Source organism: Danio aesculapii, chromosome 22 (assembly GCF_903798145.1).
Source record: "Danio aesculapii chromosome 22, fDanAes4.1, whole genome shotgun sequence".
Classification (NCBI taxonomy): Eukaryota; Metazoa; Chordata; class Actinopteri; order Cypriniformes; family Danionidae; genus Danio; species Danio aesculapii.
This window is the reverse complement of record NC_079456.1, coordinates 6,628,557-6,637,927: the sequence shown is the minus strand read 5'-3', so window position 1 is coordinate 6,637,927 and position 9,371 is coordinate 6,628,557. Positions and strand designations below refer to the sequence as shown.

The 9,371-nt window shown below is 38.7% G+C and overlaps 1 long non-coding RNA gene across 1 annotated transcript; it reads left to right on the top strand.

The window, feature by feature from the left end:
• The first annotated feature begins 8,018 nt into the window (after positions 1-8,018).
• LOC130215843 (uncharacterized) lies at positions 8,019-8,936 on the top strand. The gene is made up of 3 exons (XR_008835747.1): positions 8,019-8,093; positions 8,569-8,635; positions 8,852-8,936. It is a non-coding gene; the product is annotated as an uncharacterized LOC130215843 (long non-coding RNA).
• The last annotated feature ends 435 nt before the right edge of the window (positions 8,937-9,371 follow it).

Here is a 9,371-nt window from a genome sequence, read left to right as displayed (position 1 = left end):
ACTAAAGTTGTTCAGACTGAGAGCATTCATTCTTTGATTTAAAGGTCAGATAGTCTATAATTTTGTCTTACCAAATACAGAAACTCTGAAGTTGTAAATGTTGTTTCCCAAGAGTTTATAAACTCCAGCATCTTCAGCTCTGATGTTCATAATAGTCAGAGATCCAGTTTTACTGTCCAGCTTCAGTCTGTCTCTGAATCTGACATCACGATCATCAGGTGAGAGGTTCACAACCCCACTGTTGATTGTTGCTATAGTAATTTCTCCAAACTGCCACGCTGCCACATCATCTGGGTGTAGTTTATGATCAGACTGTAGAGTCACTGAATCTCCCTCCATCACGCACACTGACACCTCATCTGCATCAGCAAACACGTCTGAAGAACAAAGAGTGTTACATTACATTCATTCATTTTCTTTTCAGCTTAAGTCCTTTATTAATCTGGAGTCGTTACAGCGGAATGAACCGCCTACTTATCCAGTACGTTTTACGCAGCGAATGCCCTTCCAGCTGCAACCCATCACTGGGAAACACCCATAAACTCTTATTCACACACATGCACTACGGACAATTTTAGCGTACCCAATTTACCTATACTGCATGTTTTTGGACTGTGGGGGAAACCGGAGCACCCGAAGGAAATCCCACACCAACACTGGGAGAACATGCAAACTATATATATGTATATGTATGTGTGTGTGTGCTTAAATATATTAATAAAACATATGCAATCTGCACTCTGCAATAATCGTAAAAAGACCGTTACTTGGTGGTTCAAAGACAATTTATTGATCTGAAATGTTTAGATACAAACGCGTACAATAGCTTTAGTACTTGTGTATGATAATAGACATGCACAATATTTTAAAGGAATAATACATTTGTTCAGTCATGAACATGTTTTGACAGCTAAGATGATGTTGATTTCAGATCAGTTCATCCAGAAATTTATATCTGATTCGCAAACTTGTTTGAAGAACCAAATTAGCGAGTAATCAAGATGAAAAGATCCAGGATCTTCCAAATCATCTTAGATTTATTTAAGCGAGGTACGAAGAACAGACCCCAGCTCTAAAAATTCAGGGTAAACGAATTGAAAATGACTAATTCTTTTTTTTCATCCCATTTCCTTGTTCTCTGTGCCATTTGCATCATTTGTTCACTTTGTTTGACAATTTATATTTATTTACAGTGTTTTGTGTTAGTTCATTTTGTAAGTCTTTTTAAGCTGTTTCCAATAGACTGATTTCACTCGGCCGCCATTTTTAAAAGTGAAATCGAGGCTGCGTTGGGAAGAAACCCTGAAGTATCGTTGGGAGTTACATAGGAACATTGTGTACCTGGCTGTATATCTTATCAGCGAAGATAAAGTGACACAAATGTATCATTTCACCGCCTTCCGAGTGACCAGAAGGTCCGTTCTAAATAAATGGTGAAAATAAAAGGGATATCAGAGCTCATTTTCAGCTAAGTTAAGGGAAAAGGCACTAGTTAGCTAACGGTTTCTTTCCCAAACACGCGTTTTAGGTGCCATTCATCAATCTCAAGTTAATGAACTGATTCTTTCACTGTTAGACTTGTCACGATACTGAATTTAAAGAAAAACCCGTCAATTTCCCGTTAACATTTAAAGCACTGTTGATGGCTTTCCTAAAACAGCGCTGATTGGCCATTGTGTTCACGTGCTCAACAGAAATGCTTGTGATTGGCCGAGAATGTAATCAGTTCACCCTCCGCTGTTTACCAAGTACAAACACAGCCGAGCGATCTGCTTGATGACTCCACTAATCTTCACGGATGCTTCATGCTCCAGTGTCCGTGTATCTGTGTTTGCACTGGGTGAAGAGCGGTGTTGAGCACTGGTGAATACTACTGTAAATCAGCGCTGTTTATGAACGCGCTTAGCGACGCTTGAATGTTAGCAGGAAATGGACGTGTTTAAAACTTCAGTAGCGGGACAACACTATTACAGAAAACACGAGGGAGTGCTACAGAGGACTGCAGTGTTTTATCACTCACAGGGTTACATAGACTGAAGCAGGAAATCATCCCCACGGTGTTTATCTAGTGCCATGAACGGAAGCCTAGGAGGACACTTCAGTACATTACTCTTACAGAGATTGTGATGTTGTTTGATGCAAAATTGCTCTTAATAGTTTAAATTAAACTTACTGAATGATATTAAAGTGATGTTCACACCATTTCTGCATTTTGAAATCTCGGCAACAGCTGGAGGTTTATAGTCCACAGCATGTTACTGCAATGTTTACAGTGCTGGTGCTATACTTCCGGATTTCTTCCCTCGCTTTGGTTCTTTAAAATGGCGTCGCCGTGAAATAAGCGTATGGCTGTCATTTCATTAGTAAAGTATTAATCTTTTTAATTCAAGCTTTTGCCTGAAATATAGTTTAGTATGTCAAACCTTTGACCCACAAGATAACAAGTTTGTAGAAGAACAGTAGACTTGGTAACCCTGTTGTCTGAAGTCACATGCTGTGGTCTGGTCTTCATGCGGAAAGAAACGCCATGCTTGATGCACCAGACATATAATAATTCTCACCATTTTACTGCCATGATCATTTTACACGATTCTCTGAAGATGTACCTGTTCTAAAGAACTAGTACTCAATCTTTTTAAGCGATTATTTGACTAATAAATGCTTATTAATAAGAATGAGAGCATAGTTCCTAGCCATATCAGCCTAGAAAATAGCAGCTTTTATTTTCTGTTGGTTTTAGTCCATGATGTGACTATAGACAAGTCGAGCTTTACAGTAAGTAGAAAAACAACTCATTTAGTCATTTATGCTCTCGCCTAGTTTGGCACGTTGGCAAAGTGGTTGGCACGATTGCCTCACAGCACTGACCACTGGAGGCTTTACTGTGTGGAGTTTGCATATTTGAGAAGTTTATCTTCTACCCTAACTGAATGCACCTTAATAAATGAAACAAAAAAATAGCAATAAGAAGTGTAACTGAACATAAATATTAACTAGAAAAGTAAAGTTCGTAGACAAACTTTATGGTGTCTTGAGAAATTCTCGTCTCAAAGTTTAAAGTAGCTTTACAGTTTAAATAATTGAAGTAGTTTTTAAGAAGTTTGAAACAGCCAGCATAGATAGATAACGACATATAGGTTAGCATGTTTCTAGTATGGATTGGCATGTTTTTTGCTAGGCGGTTGATGGGTTGTTCTGAGTGGTTGCTAAGGTTTTGCTATTCAGTTGCTAGGGTGTTCTAACTGGTTGCTAAGGTGTTGCTAGGTGGTTGCTAGGGTGTTCTAAGTGACTGCTAGGTGGTTGCTAAGGCATTGCTAGGGTGTTCTGAGGGGTTGCTAAGGTATTTCTAGGCGGTTACTAATGTGTTCTGAGTGGTTGCTAGGGTATTTTAAATGGTTGCTAAGGTGTTGCTAGAGGGTCTGAGTGGTTGCTAATGCATTGCTAGGCAGTTGCTGGGGTGTTCTAGATGGTTTTTAAGGCATTGTTAGGCGGTTGTTAAGGTGTTCTGAGTAGTTGCTAGGCAGTTGCTTGAGTGTTCCGAGTGGTTCCTAAGGCATTGCTAGGAGATTGCTAGGTAGTTCTAGATAGTTGCTAAGGTGTTGCTAGGCGTTTGCCAAGGTGTTCTGAGTGAACTTGCTAGACAGTTGCTAAGGTGTTGCTCGACGGTTGCCAAAATGTTCTGGGGGGGTTGCTAGGCAGTTGCTAGGGTGTTCTGAGTGGTTACTAAGGTGTTGCTAGGCAGTTGACAAGGTGTTCTAGTTGGTTACTAAGATGTTGCTAGGCGGTTGCTTGGGCATCCTCAGTGGTTGCTAGGTGGTTTCTAAGGTGTTGCTAGGCGGTTGCTAGGGTGTTCTCAGTGGTTGCTAGGTGGTTTCTAATGTGTTACTAGGCGGTTGCAAGGGTGTCTGAGTGGTTGCTAAGCAGTTGCTAATTAGCATGGTTCTAATTTGAAATAGCATGGTTCTGTTATGATTTAGCAAGTTGCTAGCATGTGTCTAGCATAAATAAGCATGTTGTTAGCATTGTTCTAGTATGAATTAGCATGTTGTTAACATGTTTCTAGTATAAACCAGTATGTTGTTAGCATGAATTTGCATGTTGCTTGTATGCTTATTATATGAATTAGCATGTTGCTAGTATGAATATGAATTAGCATGTTGCTAGTATGTTTAGAGTATGAATTAGCATGTTGCTAGTATGAATATGAATTAGAATGTTGCTAGTATGTTTACAGTATAAATTAGCATGTTGCTAGTATGAATATGAATTAGCATGTTGCTAGTATGGATTGGTATGTTTAGTATGGATTAGTATATTGTTAGTATGGACTGGTATGTTTTTAGTTTGTCCAATGTAAAGTCAATGGCAGTTTTTTTTTACAATGGAAGTCCATAGGACAGTTGCTAGGGTGCCGTAAGTGGTTGCTAGGGTGTGGCTAGTAAGTTGAAAGTTCTTCAGTGATTGGTAGATTGGTATTCTGAGTTAAATGAGCCAAAACTTAAGTCCGTATGACAGTCTGGTTATGAGGTCACAATGTTTAGTCCAATGTTAAGTCAATGAGACTTTTCCGAATTTTCCGCAATCAGTTTTTGGAAAACCATGAGTCAGATCAGTTGGAAAAGATATAGCAACTTAATTCAGTATAGTTTGGAGATTTGGAGTTAGTTTGTTGGTTGTATGAACGCTGTAGGAGGAGATGCGTTCTTAAATAGTCTAAGAAGAAGTTTAGGTAGTAAAGCAGTAGGCTTTCTTAAGCCACCATAATTATTGTAAATAAACTTAGACCATATGTCTGTACACTCAGAAATAAAGGTAGAGACAGTACCTATTAGACAGGTACACATTTGTACCAAAATAGCATCCACATATTTGTACATGCTAGTGCCTAAAGAGTTCTTTCTTTAAAAGTCTAGCATTTGAACTGTACCGCCCCATTGACAGCTCTCAAATCTTTATTTCTGAGTGCATAAATTGCATCATAGTAAAATCTTACAGTTATATTGCAGCTAAAAACAAACATGTTTATTACTCACCAAACACACAGCAAAAGCACAAACAGGATAAAACAAATGTGAGAATCATCCTTAACATTCAGGGATGTGCAATATCGCTGTGCAGAGCGACAGTCTGTGAGCTTAAACTGACTACAGTATGTGCATAGGCTTGCATTTAGCAGCGGTCACTGGGGAGGTGTGAATTTGAACAGCTTTTGTGTTTCATATATTTAACAGGAAGTCCTTGCATTCTGTACAAGTTAAACAGTTACTTGTTACATTGAATGCATGTGCTAATTTTAGTGCTCATCTTAGTGCTCTATGAAAATGTGTAATGCAATGTAATGTAATGTGTATTTATATAGCACAATTATTGTGAACGGACATACACACAAAGCGCTTCACAATCATACCACCAGTGTGCAGCTAGATGATGTGACGTCACTGCAGCCACAGGACAACAGTGCCAGTGCTTCACCACATACCAGCTGCAAGTTAAGAGGAGAGACGGTGAAACAGCCAGTTCAGTGGATGGGGAAAATTGGGAGGTTACACCCATACTCTTTTATTTTTGATGATCACAGAGAGTCAGGACCTCGGTTTAACGTCACATGACAGTGTGTGAAAATGTGTATAGAGGATGTTTAGCAGCCAGAAAAGAGATGCTCACAAGCACAATTTTGAAAGCTAAAATGTTCAATCAGACACTAAAGCTGCATCCTAAATGGCACACTATACACTATCCACTTATGCACTATGTACTTATGCACTTACACACTCAACAGTGTATACATGTAGTGTCGTCCCAAATGAAACAATGTTTTTTTACTAAGCGGAAATCCAGATGACATTTGACAGTTCGTCACCTTAGAATTATAAGGTTCTATCTGACATTTTTTTTTTTATTGAGTTATTCACATGTTCATATTAAATGACAACTTATTTACATCAAGGGTTGTTTTTTTTATAAGTTGTTTACATTTTAAGACTTTTAAAGGTTTATCTACAAAGTTTAACTCTAGCTTGGCTCTATAAGGTTCTATCTGTGAGCCAATCAGCATTTTTAATGCACGCACGAGGACCAATCAGGATCAGCTTTCTCTGTCATTTCACTGGACTGCTCCATTGACAGCGGGAAACACCAGAAAGACAAAATCAGAGTCGACTAAATAATGCCGCACCACATAGAATTGAGAAGTGTGTAAATGTGATGATTTAGAAGCATTTCTTGACATTGAGATTCATTCATTTTCTTTTCGACTTAGTCCTTTTATTAATCTGGCATCGCCACAGCGGCATGAACCGCCAAACAGCATATGTTTCACGCAGCGGATGCCCTTCCAGCTGCAACCCATCACTGGGAAACATCCATACATACTCAATCACACACATACACTATGCCCAATTTTAGCTTATCCAATTCACCTATAGCGCATGTCTTTGGACTTGTAGGGAAAACTTGAGCACCCGAAGGAAACCCACACCAACACGGGGAGAACATGCAAACTCCACATGGTAATGCCAACTGACCCAGCCAAGGCTCAAGCCAGTGACCTTCTTGCTGTGAGGCGCTCATGCTACCCACTGTGCCACCGCGTCGCAGACATTGAGATGAAATGTTACATTTTACATTGTTGAAAAAGAAATGAATATTTAATAATGTATAAATTAAATGTGAAATCTATTTATTTGTTTACATACAGTGAGTGAAACACTTTTCAGTGTTTATTAAACTCATTTGCTCATCGTTTGTTTCCTTTAAAGTCTTTAAATTTAATATTAAGCCTTGAAGGGCAAATACTTTTTATTTTATTTTATGGGGCATAATTCAATAAATATAATTCAATAATTCATATAAAGCATAAAATTGTATAAATATTAACATATTAATTAGATAAAATTAAAAGCTGCACTGGAAAAAAAGATATTTAGCACAGCCTTGTATGATTAATTTGAACAAGAAAAATTATTCATCCTAAAACATGAAATAAACGTTAAAGAAAACAAATATTTTACTTTCTCAAGCATCAACATATTGTTACAACACCAGCTTATATATATTTTTTATTGTATTTCTTGATAAGTAATGCTTCAATGAATGATCTGCCATAGAACCTTATAATTCCAAGTGGAAAATGACTTTTCAGAATGAGAATCTGCATGTACCGTGTTTTTTTTACTCTAATTTGCAAAAGTAAGTTAATGTACATTTAGAGAACCCTTAAGGTCTCTGTCATGTTAATGTATGAAAGAGAACTGTTACACACATATCGTTTGCTCTATGGATTGTAAAAACTTTGAAGCTCAATATCTCAAAATCATTTAGAAGGCAGAGAGAACCTTATAATTCTAAGGTGACGAGTTGTCAAATCACAAAAATAAACTGTTAAGTGTGTGAAGTGCCCAGCATACACACTTAATTTTAACAGTTAAATGAGTGCATCATCCAGGTATTTAAAGTACTCTTATTCTTTTAGAGTTTTCAGTGTGAACGCGCTACTTACACTATTTATACTACAAAATGGCGTAGAATAGTTAAGACTTTGTAAGCTTATGGCAGCAGCAAGTGTAGATGTTGAGTGTGAGCCAGAACCCAGACCTAAATCCTATTGAACATCTCTGGAGAGATTTGAAAGTGGCTGTACACCGTCACTTCACATCCAACCTGATAGAGCTTTAGAGGTACTGCAAAGAGAAATGGACAAAAATTCACAAAGACAGGTGTGCCAAATGTCACCCCGCTGGTCCTACACCACCCAAGCTGCTCCGAGCTGGTATCGAACCGGCGACCTTCCGCATGGGAAGACCACTAGAGCACCTTTAGAGGTCTGAGGGTGAGGTTTACCTGCACAGCACTTACTAGCTGACCTCCATTACACAAGCTTGTGGCATCATATTCAAAAAGACTTGAGGCTGTAAAATCGCTGCCAAAGGTGCTGTAAATGGCCGCAAGAGGTCACTATAGATGGTTCATTTTCACTCACCTAATTCAGGTTAATGGCTTTAAGGCAAACCCCGGAACCTGTATAATCATACTACACCACACTCATCAAAACACTCTCATCTCAGAAGCTTGGTGATTAAATTCCTGTGACAAATGTAAGTTAATGCAATTTCTCTAAGCACGATGATGTGCATTATAATGTAGTTTGTTTTTGTAGCATTGTCTCATGTTTACCATTCGTGTGTACTCCCTACTGAAAAATCCAGCTTAAACCAGCCTAGGCTGGTTGGCTGGTTTTAGCTGGTTGACTAGCCTGGTTTTAGAGGGGTTTTGGCCATTTCCAGCCTGTCCTTAGCTGGTCAGGCTGGAAAATGACCAGCTTGACCACCTAGCCAGGCTGGGAGCCCAGCCAAAACCAGCTATGTCCATCTTAAACCAGGCTGGTCAAGCTGGTTTTAGCTGGATTTAGCTGGTCATTTTCCTGCCTGACCAGCTAAGACCAGGCTGGAAAAGGCTGGTAACCAGCCTGGAAATGGCCAAAACCCCTCTAAAACCAGGCTGGTCAACCAGCTAAAACCAGCCAACCAGCCTAGGCTGGTTTAAGCTGGATTTGTCAGCAGGGCTGTTTAGCCAGATGACCATCACTAAACTAAGAAGCTACGTGTTTAAGCTAGCACCCCTTGGTGAGCGGAGTGAGGTGTATAATTTATGTTTGTGTTTCAAATTATGATGTAAATGTCTAGATTGTTTATTTGTGGAAACTGTTGTGTTTTGAAATTGTCGACTGAGTGAATTATTGTTTATAGGTTGCTTTACATAGCTCTTTTGCTGTGCACCGTGTGCATGATAATGCACTGTAAATGTGTAGTAACTCATTGTAAATTTGCTTCGTGCTATTTGTGTTTATCTCTAGTTTTCACGGTGTTTATGCTGGTTCCAGAATAAAACTCATTACACCCATCAGAGACTCTCTGCTTCGTTTAAAGGAAATCAAGGGCTGCTACAGGTACATCAACAAAGTATTGAGCAAAGGCTGTGAATACTGATGTACATTCAGTGTTTTGCAGGGTTTTTATTTGTAATAAATTTGCAACTATTTTAAAAACTCTTTTCACATTGTCATTATGGTGTATTGTGTGTAGAATGTTGAGGAAATAAATGAATTTCATCCATTTTGCAATAAGGCTATCATAAATATACGAATGTATCTATAAGTATTAGAACAGTAGAACGCTGGACAATGGAGTTGAGACTCCACAAGCTGTTTATTAATAAGTGTAGTCATGCAGGCAATGGTCAAACACAGGAGCAAACGAGTACATACAGGGAAAGTACAGAGGTTGAAGTCACAGGCAATAAGGTCGATACAGGGGGCAAACAACAAAAACCAGGAAACAAAGCAAGGAACACAAAGACTTGGCACAGGAAAATGC